The sequence below is a fragment of the Anas acuta genome, chromosome 5, assembly GCF_963932015.1.
Source record: "Anas acuta chromosome 5, bAnaAcu1.1, whole genome shotgun sequence".
In the NCBI taxonomy this organism is placed as follows: domain Eukaryota; kingdom Metazoa; phylum Chordata; class Aves; order Anseriformes; family Anatidae; genus Anas; species Anas acuta.
The window spans coordinates 13,883,601-13,899,398 of NC_088983.1; positions in this window are offsets into that span (position 1 = coordinate 13,883,601).

The following is a 15,798-nucleotide window of genomic DNA, read 5'->3' on the forward strand; positions in this document are numbered from 1 at the left end:
TGTGTTGAGAAGTGAGAACATTTAGGGACAATCTTCCCATGACTGAGTGCTCAAACTGCCTACCAAAATGACTTGAGGGCAGAACCTGGCCCTTAATTAGACATCTGGGCAAATAGAACCAGTTTAGCCCAAACTGTCTCTTTTTTTCCTGAACAGAAAGTGCTCAAGATGGCAATTTTTGGAAGTAAAACCTGTGTGAGTGCTCAGATCCTTTACCCTCCCTTCCCTTTGAGGAGAGATTTATGGCTGTGCTTGAAACCAGACATTAACTCAAACTGAAATTCATATGGTGCAAACTTCAGCTGGTCTGAAGCCTCAAAACTCAGATCTGGATCCAGATTTCAAACGATGAGACTGGGGATGGGGTAACAAGCTGTCTAATCCAAACCCACATAAATCTAAATCTTTCCCAAATTTGCTTAAAGCTCACCAATACTCCACATTGCTTTCAGATTATAGAAATAACCTTTGGGCATTTTTCAAGAGAGATTAATTTAACTTTGCCCCATCATTACTTCCTCACTGCACACTCTCTCCCACAGGTATGTGATCCTCTCTATAGAAAGTCTTCACAAAAACCTTACAATATGCACAATGCTACAGCCAGCAAAAGGGGAAAAGATGAAAGAGAAAAAGAAAGCAGAGATACAGAGAAACCAGCGCTTTCTTGTCATATAAATAGTTGCCAAGTACTTTTCATTTACATAAACGACTTAATGATGATTTTATGATATTTAATATTACTACCACCCACCAGAGATACATTAAAAATTTTATCAATATGTTTCTTTTACTATCTCTTTGACTGTAAAAATTATTGGGAAAAAATAGCTTTGTGCCAGTCACAAAAGCAATTCTGTGACCTTTCAAAAAAAAAAATCTTCTACTCGTATCAACACGATTTAAATTTACATGAACAAATAAGCTGTTTCACACAATAGAAACAAGTAATAAACTAGGACAAGAACTGTGTCCATCCTGGGACCTCTTAAAGACCCCTCTGGACCTGGCAGGAGCCTGCTTTTCCTGTCTCAGGGAGAACCCCCCACACTGGTCTAATTACCTTTTAAATTCATAACTAAAACCACGGGCTGCCTCATGGGATTAAACACAGTATGCTTTGCAAATTGAAAATAAGATAGCTGTTAGGAATATATACTTGCCTCTATGATTACAGCAACAAACAATGGCAAAACATTAATTTACATCTATTATAATGGTGAAACAAAGCCCGAGATTTTCTTTGTGTTATAAGCAAGAGATAAATTTGCAAAGGTGAGATTTTAAAAGGTGTAGGCTCTAATGAGGGAGATTCTCTGCTGAGCAGGTAACAGGCAGGATGACATCAACTCAAAGTTATGAGGATTCAGTATATCATTAAATTTATTTACCATAAAATAGATTGTATTTTTTATTTAATAGTAAAACTATTCACAGGGGAACAAAGTTTATATATTTGTGGGGTGGAAAGCATTTGTGTGGGGGTGAAACAGTGCAGAGCAATTGCAACAGCAATCCAGTCATGCCTGGGTCTAGGATTTTTAAAGGTGTTTTATCTGGTAGAAACGAATACAGCATTTACAAATTGAAAATAACTCTGTAAACTCAGATAAGATTGTCTTGGTAATATTTTACCAAGGAAGCAGCTCACCACTGCTTACTTTCAATTAGCCATCTAAATCATAGCCTATACAAAAAGCAATCTCTGCTGCCTTGTAATATAATAATAATAATAATAATAATAATAATAATAATAACAATAATAATAATAATAATAAAAGTTAGACTATTTCCTAAGAGTTTTGATTCAAGTTGCTGAATATGGAAGATCTGTAATCTTCTCCTTGGAGTCTATAGTCTAATGTAACTGCTTGAAAGTACTTTTCTTCTGCTGCTGACAAAGATTTTTTTTTTTTTTTTTCTGAAATGAATGGTGATTCATTATAGATAACCCTTCCCGATTAATTTTGTTTTGACTTCAACTTCAAAATAAGAATATAAGAAGTAAAGTACCTTCCCAGATAGTAACTATGCTGTTATTTTTGGGTCCCATTTCAGCTGATGTAAAGAGAAATCTAAATTTAGAAGGAAAAAAAGAGTAGATTGTCATCAAAAGTTTTAGCTGTAAGATAAAAAGTGGCATTTTATTATTGTTACTTGTCTGTGATGAATAATAAATAAGCATTCTTAGAATCAATATTCAACTTTGCCAGCTTCTGTCTACATAATCCACAGGACTAACACTCTTGGAGGACTGACTGGTCAAACTGAAGATATTTAGTTTGCATCTACACATTTCCAGTAATCCACACGTAATATGCTGGTAAACTTCAGGAGACCAAATATGATGACACATGACCTTGCTGTGATGGTGACTGGTACTTTTTAAGGGTCTGATGCTGCATGAGAATGAAATTGTGAAGGATGTGCAGGTCATTTTGATGATTTCAATAATGAGAGATCATTAAAAGCCTGAAAACAAGACATAGTTGCTGTAAATCACCATGCATAACATCTTTTCCACAACTGAGTCTGATTCATCACTTTGAAAATCAGTTTCCCTGTTTTCTCTCTGTCTTTTTTTTTTTTTTTTTTTTTTTTTTTTTTTTTTTAACTTTCTCTTTGTTGTTGGCCAGTTCTTCAATTTCTAATATGGACCTTTCTTATTTCTGTTGAAAAGCATTTTACCTGACTCTGCTGGCTAAACTCTATGACTAGAACCTTTCCCCTGTTGTTTCTTTTTCTTTTTTTTTTTTTTTTTTTTCCTTTGGTTTGTTCTGCATTTTTTTTTAAGATGAGGATGATGTTCTGATCATTTGATATGTCTGAGTTATCAGCAAAGATCATCCTCCCCCACAAAGAAAGAAATATTTCAAATGAATGTTAAAATTAAAAATTAATTGTGTGCCAAAACACAGTATTTACAACATAGTGTATGTAAAGGCTTTTGGAAAACTGGAGGCTATCAAATACACCTGAATGATTTTTACTTGCCTTCACAAAAAAATGAACCATGCATGTACCTCCCTGCAAGCAGTTAGCCGCAGGAAGGAAAGGAGTTTTTTTACTCTTCTTCATTCTTTGCTATTTAATAGTGATTTACTACTAGGTAAGCACATGCTCAGTGTTTTAAAATTGGTAAAGTGTACCAGTGAAGTCAAGGGATTACTGGGATAACTCCATGGTGAAAGGTCACGATGATGCTTCACTCTCTTGTTGAAGAAATACCTAAGTAATAAAGCATAATCTGATGTTCCATTTGGTCTGTTAGGACAAGGTTATACCTAATTTTCTTTTCCATATTTAAAGAAAACATTTTATTTTGTTTTGTTTGTTTTATTTTTGACTTAAAAGATTCATAATTTACAGTAATGAATGAAATTTTTTAGCCTTAAATAAATATAAATTTTACATAAATCTTCAGACATGAATGAAAAAAGAAGTCTAAGTCCATTAAAAAATATATAAATAAAAAATAGATCTACTCCATCTTTGGCTTTCCTAGGATTTCAGCCTACCTGCATCATTTTGTTGCATTACTTCACTGAAGCTCCATATACTGCTGCAGATGAACCCACTGCTCAGCTTATGTTAGTAATTTGTTCTCCTGCAAAGAAGCTGGTAACATCTGAAACATTGCTGTGACTGCTACCTTCAGTACAGCTTGCAAAGTTTTACTCCCTAGCACTGTCCATGTTCAGCCACAGTCATTGATCACAGCCAGCATCAGTAAACAGTCAGGTATGTAGTGCAGACAGCTTTCATCTGATCCTAACACACATGAACTGCTGTTTACTTACTATATTACTTGTATAGTGCACAGGAGCATTTTATAAAATCAGAGACAAGGAGGAGCAACTATAAAAATGCAGTAACAATTTATTTTATAACGAACTGTTGTGCCTTGAACAACAACAGCCTAAGAGCTGCAGTAAATATTACATTGCAGATGTTTTTGGGGGGAGAGGTAATATTATTATTATTATTAATTATTATTAATTATAAAGTTCATTTATAGTATATGCATATTTAATTCTTAAAAAACAAACAACAACAACAAATAAGTACAACAACAACAACAGCAAAACTGTTAAGTAGACCTACGTTATTCGATTGGCTATAATTTTACTTTTGTACTGATGCTGACTGCAGCTTTCCTTCTTTTGTGTACATATATTTTTAAAGCATCGATTCATTCTGCAGTGAAGTAAAAGTGGAATATTCTACAAAGGCCAAAAGCTCAGCTATAACACAGCCATCCAGCTGTGATCTTTCCTGTACCTGAGCAATGTCTCAACACAATCTCGTGTGTGTGTCTGTGTATGTATATGTATATATATGGACAGATTTGTACCATCTCTGCATTGTTACACTTGACTTACTCTTTTTTTTAATTATGTAAAAAAATCACATTAAGCTGAATCTAATTACTGCAATGTATATTAGAAGCAGGGCACCATCAAAATTTTATTTAAATTAATCAGGTTTTGATTTAAGATATTAAATTCAAATTAATCATGTAAAAATGGAAATGATCCTTGACGTGCTTCCAGCTGTGACTTCAGTCTGTTTTCTCGTGTGAGTCACTTTCGGGATGTCTTGGGGGGAACATTACGAAAATTCACGCCGGTGCTATTTCAATTAGAGTTATTTAGCAGGACAGATGTAAAGAATACGGTATAATTAAGAAGAAGCTGATGACACGGCTACAGATTTTCAGGATCAAAAAAAAAACTGTTAGTGAAAATTGACTACTGGTCATGTAGTCCAAGTTCAAATATGCTGGGGTTAAGCACTCATTAATGATGGAATGAGGTCTTTAGACAGACCATTGGATTCTTTCTCTGGAGCAATCTGCAGAAATCTGCCCTGGAAATAACTTTGAAGCTTCATTAGCAAGCAGATGATACCTGATAATATAATTTTTAAACTCTTAAAATAATTTTTGTCCCCCTAGTGCCTAATTTTTTCTGGCCAGCTAACTTCAAAGGCCTTCAGAAAAACCTGGATGTGGCATATAAATGCTCAGATAAGAGCACATATACAGAGATGTGTATATGCATGCACTCAAAGCATTGTTAAACTTATGATGAATATGAGCTGCCAGGAATACTGTAATATCTTCTAGCAGTGTTTGAGCAGAATTAGAGTCGGTACTACCTGCACATTTCCTGACTGAAACCAACAAAGAGGATGGGGGCTTTCCCATACACAAGTTTGACTTTGTATTTATTTATAACTCTTTATATGATCAGTATTTCCATTGTGAAAAGTGAATTGCTCATTGTTTCTTTAGTCAAGTATAGGGTGACACAAACATGTATTTTTAATATGTGTCATAATACTATGCAGTATAAACTTTGGAAGTTATTTTTACAAGTTTTTTATCTGAAATTAAGTCTCCCAGGTAAAGCTCTCAGCCTTTCCAATATGAAAAAAGATTAGAGAGACTGCAGTCCTTTCCTGCTCATACTCACAGGTCTCCTGGAAATATGTGTATTTAAATGTGCTTCTTGTGGTTGCTATCCAAGGCTCTCAGTATCTGTTCCCCTCCTACTGAGCAATAGTAAAAGCCAAGTTAAATATAAAAAATGCACAGTACATACTGTACACCCATAATTATAGATTAAATATTGATCTCCATGGCATTTTATCCATATCACTGGCAATCTTTCTCTTTCCTCAGAAATGTCCTATTGTCATTTCCCTCTACAAAACACTACCCAACTGAAAATACTTTCATTGCTTTTAACCAGAACAAAAACATAGTGGATGACAATAAAATAGTTAAAATATCTAGTTCTGTATATCTGTCAACATTTTTTCTGAAATTGATCCTTGAATTCCTAGTCACTTTATTTGCTTGGCCAGGGAGCAGCAAGCAGCAGCAGCTAAAGGAAAACTGATACACCAGAACATGTATGCCTGGCTATTGACAGTGAATGAAAATTAAATAGCATATTACACTTGCCACAACATACCTATTATATAGAATTCAAGGCAGGAAACTGTCTTCAAAACAGATATACAGTGGGCATAAACTTTTTGATATTAGGGTAGTTGATCACGGTGTCATTACAGTTGTAGGAATCATATGATTCATTGAGGATTTCTGCTTCCTACTCATAAGATATAAACCTACATAATGATTGTTCTTTAATAGTATTTAAAGATATTTTTAAAACAAACTGTGTGGGAGTTTTACATAACAATGGCTTCAGTTTACCAGGAAATACTTTTTGGGGAAGTGTATGACTATTAAATATTAATATTAAAAATGGTTCATCATAAGAAACTTCACAGAATTACAGAATCACAGAAACTTGAATGTAGTAAGTAATTTGCGAGAAAAGATGTGATAAAAAATATGCTTATTTTATACATCTGTCCTTTTTATTTTATTTTTTTTAATTTTTTTTTTTTTTTTTTTTTGGCATAACAGCTGGAAAGAACAAATCTGGTTTTACATTTATTTTTTTTCCATGGGCTAGGCTTCTGCCTGGATGACTGAAACACTTTTTCCCATGAGAAATACACAGGTTCATTTCGCATCTGGGTGTCTTTGACCTCCTGTTTACTTTCTCTCTGCACCTCACCACAGCCAGGATCAGAGCATATTGATAGACATTGGTTACCATTGGCATAATTTCTTGTACACCTAAGAGATTATACCAAACACAACACTGCTCTGTGTGAAATACAGATTACCCCAAAGATATGTGTTCACCTCTTTCTCAGTCCTTCATCCATGTTTGGGGCGGGGGGAGGGGGAAGGAAAAGGGAGGAAGGGGAGGGCAGGGGTGTTCCCTTAACCATGCTGACTGATTTGCAGGATGAAGACAGAAGTAGTTCAGACTGGTTTCTCAGGTCAATTAAGAACTGGGCTTGATGATTTCACAAGGGAAAGCTCAGATTCCTGTCAATGCCCTGTGGGGAGGACAGTGGGACAGGTTAACACAGAGGTAGTATGGGATGAGCAGAGAATTCCTTTGGGCAGTAGAGACTCACTGTGCACCAGGGGAACTTGTCCTTGTCCATACAGTAAACACAATTTCCTCCCTGCAGTCAATTAAGTTGTTAAACGCATGACACTTGCCAATGAGATATTACGCACTTCTGTCAGAAGGGTGATGGCTAAGAGCCCAAATTGTGGGAAAGTTGTTTTTTAATGAAATGGAGGCTGAAGCTCTGGACTGGGACTTAAACTTGATTATGCCCTAAACCTAAAAATAACAACTTTTAATAAAAAATAATTATAATTAATAATAATAATAAAACTTAAAATAATAACAACAATATTGGCAATAACTACAATTATTTCTGTAATATCTCAGAATTATCATGAATCTAATATGTCTTTGGAACTTCTGCAAATATTTTACAGGTGGGGACTTTCTAAATCAAAGAGAAATACAGTGATTACCCATGGCCTGAAACGTCAGTCTATGAGAGAGCAGGGCTAAGATCTCCTGATTTCTGGTGTTTACTCTAAATTAATGAAAAATCACTGTCAAAATTTATATTTTACTACATTTTTAGTTAATTTATTTGATTTAGCAAAAATCTATAAACAGTTTGCTGTTTCTTGATTTATAACTAGCGTGACAGATAAAATATAAGCCATGAGGTATCACGGGACTCTAGAATTGATATGAAGCCTGGTTAGTATATCAGAAAATTATATATGAAAGATCTGACTTCTGCAGCTGTAGCTTTCATTCAAAGGATATGTTGAGGTGTTTCTCTCCAGAGGCCATTGCCAGAGGCACTTGGGCTGACTCAGCAAGAAAATCCGGTACTTTGAGAGAATCCTCCTGAGAGAAAGAGGTGTTGCAAAGGTGAAACCTTGATTTTTACCAGTCTTTTACCAGTCCTTTTGGAGGCAATTTATGTCTTCGTGTACTAGTAGCACTCGAGCTAAGGTTGTAGTTGCCTCTCATCCCTAGATAACTGAGTTTTCTGCTTCTTTTTGTGCAGCACAATAAGATTTGGCCCTCATAGTATATTCTTTAATTCCTTCTAAGGACAGCAAAAAAACCACATATAATACCTTACAGAGCAGACTCTAATTTCAAAAGTTATTTTGCAGGTAACATAACATGTCCCGTGGGAATTGAATGTTTATGCTAACTTTGGAAAAATCTTTTTTAGGCTACTGAGAGATGAATATGCTCGTGTAAATATATATTTTAGTGGCCATGCAAAAATCTGTTCCCTCTGTGAACTGATTAACAAAATTTTCAGAGAAGTCCTCACTTACCAGCTGTGAACACATGGTGTATACTGCCAATGGAAGAGTCTGCGTGTTTCAGCAAAAAGAAAGCAGAAGGCTTATTGCACTGAAAGAAATCTGCACCTGCAGCATACCTGAGCCACCTCTATAGAAAAACATTGACACAGCACAGCACCTAAAACCACCCAAAATATTGAGCTTGACTGTTAATTACAAACCAGGTCCCTAATTCCAGGCCACTCTGCTCTAAGAAGCAATAAACATTGACACATAGCAGAAGTCAATGCTGCAAGTCTTTCCACTGAGGATAGCTATATAGGCAGTATAGTCAATTTTCCAGGTTTCATCAGGAGTCATGCCATCTTTTATGTTGTTATTAATACCTGTAGTATTAAAAAATAAATACATACATAATTCCTCTATTTTATTTTAATAATATGAGCATTTCTCATCCAGTTTGCCAACAACAGTTTGAAAAACAGAACACTGGAAGGTTGAGATTTTTTATTATTATAATTTATTTTTAAAAGCTAATATTTAAGATGCTTTTTTAAAATACTGTGATTTCTACACCGGTCTCACATTCCCTTGGGAGCTGATTCTGGACTTCTTAATTTTGAAGGCTGGCAATATTGGACATAACTTGTGAATGAGGTTTACATCCTAACCTGTAGGAGTGAGGGTGGTACTGGAAAAACTTGAAATTACATGTATATTTAGGTACCTCAGGTCTGCATCTGATTCATGTAACTTATGATAAACATAAGTTAATAAAAAAGGATGGAAAGACAAAAAATGCTACGTTTCTTTGCACACACAAAGTAAAAATATTTAGCCTATCAAGATATTCAACTTCCAAATCAGATGAAAATAAAAATAAATAAATAAGTAAATAAATAAAAATAAGCCCACACATAATTTTGGAATCTGCCTCTTGATGAACATACTCAAAGTAGAATAGCATTGCACAGGATTTAGTTCTGGTATCAAACTTTTTCAGACTAGGAGACTCCCAAAGTCTGCTCAACGTAATATCAGCACAGATAATTATTCAGTCAAGTATTTAACAAATTTCTTCTTTGATGAGTTGTGATGTTACATCAGCTTTTTAACCTGATACCAGGTAGCAATGGGAATACTTCTACTTTCTCATTGTAGGGAAGAGAGATGTACAAAATTAATAGTCTTCTAGGCAACTGTGCTGGGGGTTGGGAAATCATTCAGAGTTGAATAATATGTGCAGATTTGAGAAAAATTACATGTTCTCTGGGTTGAAAATGGTGACATGGAAAAAGACAGCTTGGTTAGATGTATACAAACAGGCCCACGAAGACAGATAATTCTATATGTGCAGAGAAGCCAGCAGAATTAGTTTCAGTCCAAAATCAAAATTCTGTATTAATATGCTGTCCAGATCAGAAAATACAAGGAATCTTTTATTTTATCCTTAGAGGAACAAAAAGTAGATTTGCAAAAGAGATGTTCTCACCTCTTTTAAAGTAGAGAACACAAAGTCTTTGATTTGTAAAAATCACCCTAATATAGTTGAAACCCATGGTAGTTGAAGCTCTGGTTCACTTTATTTTTAAAGATAATAATTCCTTGTAAGGCTAAAAACTAAATAGGACCAAGTTTTTATCATTTTCCTGTGGTATCTCTAGCACTTTTTTTTTTTTTTTTTTTTTTTTTCTGGATTTCCCATCCTTCTATTTCTAACACGTTTATATGAGGATATTTTTAGGACATTATATTTTCCTACTTCAGTAGCAGCACAATGCTCTGAATAGCTTAACGATTCAGTGGAACTTCACAATATCTTAACCTGAGACAGCAGACTCCTATTTATAAACTGAGTATAAACTGCAGCCTTGTCAGAGTGATTTCATTATCCTGATTGCATCAATTTTGACCCTTTATGAGACTGTGCGTTATTTGGGACATCAGGAGTCTAACAACTGAAAACAAGCAGAAGACAGCTGCTTTCTGCTCACAGAAGTCTCTGGATATATTTAGCAATTTAGGCTTCAAAGTAAGTTGTTTTTCTTGTACTATTGTAAGATGCATCATTTCTCAGTAGGGCCCACATGTTTGCCTTAATCTGATAGGGTTCTTCTTGTTGTTCATAACCTACTTCCTTTCTGAGAGAGGTAAGGAAACATTAGCAGCAGCCGTCAGTAGCAAATGAAGTGGGAGGAAGCAAAGAATAAAAAATAGGCTGGGATTTATAAAAAGAATGTAAAAATCTGTGATTACATAATGAGGTACAGAAGATGCCGACTACCAGAGAAAGCTATGTCATCACTGTTAATTTAGCGAGCTCCATACTTCTCACTTCTTTGACATAAAGGCAACTTCTGGAGTAGCCTGAAACCCATAATCTTTACGCTACAGGTTGAGAAATGATCCCAATACTCAGTCAAAACTGAAGAATTTGAGCCTGTTATCTGAGGGAAAGTCATCGACCTCAAGTTAACTTTCATTTAGTTTCAGTGGATTAGAAAATGAAATGAGAAACCATGTAGAGTTGGAGGTGGATTTGGAGCATGCCCTGGAGTTTTTGAATGAAGAAGAAAGTAAACCAATACAAAATGGATTAACCAAGAAAATTACTTGTGAATTAATGCTAAATGATGACCAAATTCATACAGCAAACTGATCCAAAAACCTAATAGTTCTTTGTAGAGGAAACTGTATTTCTGTAAAAATACAGATTTTACCATTTCCAGATAAAAGAACAGGAAGTAGAAAGCAAATCTGTACCTTTAAATGATTTCTGTTCTGCTCTATAAGGACAGACTGGCAGCTGTGACCACTTTCTCCCCATCCTCCTGTTTTGCAGAGACGTGAAGCCAGTAGGGCTGCTGCACTGGGAGCCCTCCTGGCCACAGGTGAGGAGCCTTGCCATCTGCAATACACAGTAGGCCAATCAAGCTGGCCCTGTGTGAGGTAAGACGGATAGCCTCCCCGTGTGCCCTGAGCTCCCTCTGAAATTTCAGCAGATCAATGTCACTGTGGCTCTTAATTACCTCTCTGCTTCATCATTATTTCATGGACTTTAATATGCCCTGCAGGACACAGCATCACAGAGTACAGATAAACATCCACCAAGCCCCGGTGCCTCTTGAGATGCTCCAGTCACCCTCTAAAGGGAAATGTCATGGTGTTGGGCTCATTTCCCTGGGTAAGCTGACCTCAGGGTTTCCAGGATAATTTCAGCCTGAGCTGAGATACAAGGGCAGTCACCCCACCACTGTGTTCTGGGCTAAGAGCTCTTATCCTTCATACTAGAACTTGTTGCTATTGCCACATGCAGTTACAGAGATCAGAGTAGCCAGTAGGGCTTTTGCACTTTACATGTGTTTTCTGAAGAGGAAACAAATCTATCCTTGCAGACCCTGTGTGGTAATCCATAAATGTTTGAGCAGATTGGAGGATAGGGCCTACCTGTAGAAGATAGTGAAAGCATCCCACAAGAGGCTCAAACAGCCCCATGCTCCTCCGGGTTTAAAAGTACTCAGTGGCTTGCAGAAAGAAACACATCCTGAAAGCTATGTGCAGCATGTTCTGTTGGAGGGGGTTGGACTAGCTATTGTCAGTGGCACAGGATGAGTGCAGAAAAGGTTTAACAAAAGACTACACCTCTGGCCTTCCCAACACCACCTGGTTACCTATTGCATCCAGTAAGTTTGGAGCAATTTTATTTTTTTGTTGGTTTTAATTTGTAAACCAACATGACTTGTCAGGAAGACAGTACTTGTCTGGATGTTGTGAGTGAAACTGAGGGGGAAAAATGATATGATGAAAATCATACAATTTGAACTGGAATTCTTTCAGAAGCCCAAACCCATAGTTTTTGATCAATAAAAAATGTCAGTATCACTTTTGATTGATGCTGGGGAAAAAGGTCATATGCAGCTTCCGTTGGAAGGTGCTGTTAGATGACTGCCACCTTGCTTACAAAGTAGTTTTCAGTAGCTTTCTGAGGTGCAGTACTGAGCCTTGTTTAGCAGCTCTGCAAATTCTTCACAAGGGGAAAGATCTTCCTTCTTGGATGTTGTTCCCAGCCTAGAAGCAATACGGGGGTAGAGGAGCAAAAGGAGACACAAAAAAAAAGACATACACCGGGTTTACACTCTGCAGGAGCAAGCAGACCTGGGAGTAAGCTGTCTGTAGCTCTCTGCACCTATCATTAATGGTACTTCTTCCATGGCAGTTAAGAGTTGAAGTGACAGAGAAGGTGCTTCAACATGTGAATAAGACTGTATGAATGTGGGCAGTGACATTATTGGGAGCATTCCCACATGGCTCTCCCAAGTACAAGTTGCTGTGCCTGGACTACAGCTCCTGCTCCTGGGCACGTGACAACAGCACCTGAGAGGACACAGGCAGAGGATATGCTGTCCTCCCAGGTTCTACAGATCGGGAGTAAAAGTGCGTAGATCCTGCAAAGGGCATCTATGCTCATATAAGAAGTCCACAATAGAAAATAGCTATCTCATATGTGGATCAGTGAGATTTTTTTCTTTTGCTACTGCCCTTCTGTCTACCCTGCTGTATTCAGGGACAAGCATTACGCTAATTGGTATGAGAGTACGGAGAAGAGAGAATGGGGGTAAAAACAAACAAACAAAAAAAAAAACCACAGAGGGCAGCTTTTTTTTGGGGAGGAAGTGTCAATGAGTTGTGGGCAGTGCAATTCGTTGACTCATTAAAGTCCTGTGTTTCTGGAGTCAGTTCTCAGAGTGAAGATAACACTTGCGGTGGGTTTGTTCCCTTGGGACTCCATGCAAAGCTTTGATAACCCACTGCCTGATTGAAAGTGATGCAGCTATGTTTAGACAGACAACCCCAAGAACCAGATGAAAAAGTTAACTGCCCAAAGCCTTATCCCAGATACACATTAACCAGATTCCTCTGTGTGGACCAGAAGATATGCATATTAAATATGCATATTCATACTCAACCTTCAGGATGTTTTGATTGGATGTGAAGGTTCCTCATCCATGGGAAAATATTGTTGTGTTTTTCCTGGGTAATTAAAATCAAGCAGTGGCCAGTTTAATGAGGCCTGAGATTAATGAGGCCTGGAGATCCCTTTGCTTTCAGCTATTCTCATTTGTAGTCTTGTTTAAATAATAAAAAAAATTGTGTAGCTATTTGTTTAAGAAAATAACAACTCTGAGGTTCCCCAAATGTTTTATGTTTTCTGAAAATTTGGCCCCTTATAATTGTCTTCGACAATTATGAACAGCTTTTTAAAAATATATTGGCAAGAGGCCATTTGACAGCTTTGATCTAGATCCTGATATGTAATTTGAACACACCCAAAGGTATAAAGCAGTTGCCTACTTCAAACAGGCATTGCAAATGAAGCTACAGTCACTGACAGCATTTTTAACTCTGAACTATGCACCCTGGGAGAGGAGGAGTCAGTAGGTAAAGGGCTACCAGCAAACTCATTTCTGGAGGAAAAAATGGAAACTTCAACTTGAAAGACCACCACCACAACAACAAAAACATAACTCTGCAAATAATCTGAATTTACAGTCAAGTGTAAGAGTGCAACAGGCTTCCAGTTCTCTGAGGGTTGTATGTAGACAAAGTTATTGAGAGTACTTTTGTGTAAAAAATAAATAAATAAATAAAAATGTTTCCCTTTCTGTCTGTACCTCTCTTTTTGATTGATATCTGGAAACGTTTTCTCTTCAAACAAATATGCTATGCAGAATTCACCTGATGTAGCAGGTTAATGCACTCTTTCTCTGTACCTCCAGACAGTACCCTGTCCTGGAGGCACATGAAGGAATATCAGTCACAGTCAGGATCTGGCAAACACAAGGTCTGCCAGAGAAGGCCCCAGCTGCATTTACACCAGTGTTTTGAGAGCACTGTGGCTTGCATTGCAGAGCAGGATCAGGGAGCACAGATTGGGCTTCTTTCAGATAAAATTAAGGCAGAAGTTGTGCTCAGAATGCACACCTATGCTCCACCTGATAGTTTGAAGTAGTACCCCCTAAAAGACCTGCAGTAAGAGCATGTGTTCCTCAACACCAATTATTTCACTCTACATATTTACTCCTATGGGCCAACTACTTGCAAATATGATCTAAGCCAGAGGGGCATATTGAGTGGTGTCATAAAAGGGTACCTGAAGGAACCATATTTCTACAAGCACATTAGTGTTTATCATTTGCACTGAAGCACAATGTGACAACCATAAGTTCCCCATTGTATGAGGTGTTATGCTAACATAGAATAAGAAGATAGTCCCTTTCCCTAAAGAATTAAAACCTGGAAATAGTTTGGGGTGGAGCTTTGCCTCCTGCTCCAACCCACCATGTTCCCAGGTGCTGCACTGGCATAACAAAGCTGTAAATTCAGTCATGTAACTTAGCTCTGTGAAGGAGGCATGAATGGGGAGAGGATTTTAAGTTTACACAAAGTTTGCTTTTCCTCTTGTCTTCCCTGGGTTGAAATGGGTGGAAAGTAGCCAGCATCCAGTGGAAAGCAAAGGATGGGGAAATACAGTACTGAAACAATATCCTGCTGATTTATGACCTTCTTGGGACACCATGAAGAATAAGTGAGTGACAGATTATCTGCTGACCTGCTGGATAGCTCATTTGCTCTTGTTCAAGCAGCAGTTTTCCAGTAGAACTGCAGGTCCTAGCATTTCTCTGTTGAACTGAGTTACCTCACTGCTAAATAAATATGTCAGTCAGCAATGTCACAAGTTAGCATTTCTGGTGGGAGGTATTTGTCTCACTCCAAAGGGGATCCTGAGAGGATGCAGCATGGGCATGTAAGAGATGGAGACCCTAGGGCAAAACAAAGCAAGTCAAACCGATGGTAGGGACACACTGCAGAGTTCCCTGGAGGCATGGAGCAGATGCCCTTATTCAGATTGAGATGTGATTTCTGACTTTATGTAGTACTTTTTAAATACTTTTTCCTCAAAGTTTGGAGCGGTTTGTGGTTTCTACACTGAAGGTAGTCCTTCTGTTCTTAGGTGTTCTCAGATTTAGAAGCTGCATTTTTTTTAATTCAGAAAGAAATCATAAAGAATCTTATATTTTCTCTCTTCAAAGACATATTTGGCCCAGTCCTTCATTTACACATGCCTAATATTTATTTTGTAAGATAAACCATTTTGCTTTATCCATCTGACTTTATATACCTGAACTGAGATGATGATGACGCAGGAGTGTCCAGCCGGACTGTGGAGAAGAACAGGCTGGCATGCTCTATGTTGGTGTAACAAGCATTTGCACTGATTATGTTTAATTTTTATGTTGTCTCCATTTGTATAATTGAGACTGTAAAGTTAACATCCACTGAGGAAAAGACAAGGGTACATGGGAGATAATGTTATTTCCTGTTTCTTTAGAAAGAAAATGTTTCAGGAATCACAATTTTGTTGATTTACTTGGTTGTGAATTGGCAGTGAATATACACAGCCAGGCATATATTTTGAACACAGAGACAAAACATAAGGTAAAGCCTTGTACCTTATCTGACCTTGCAAGGGCTCTAGCAAAGAAGAGTAAAGAAAGCATTTCTCTCTC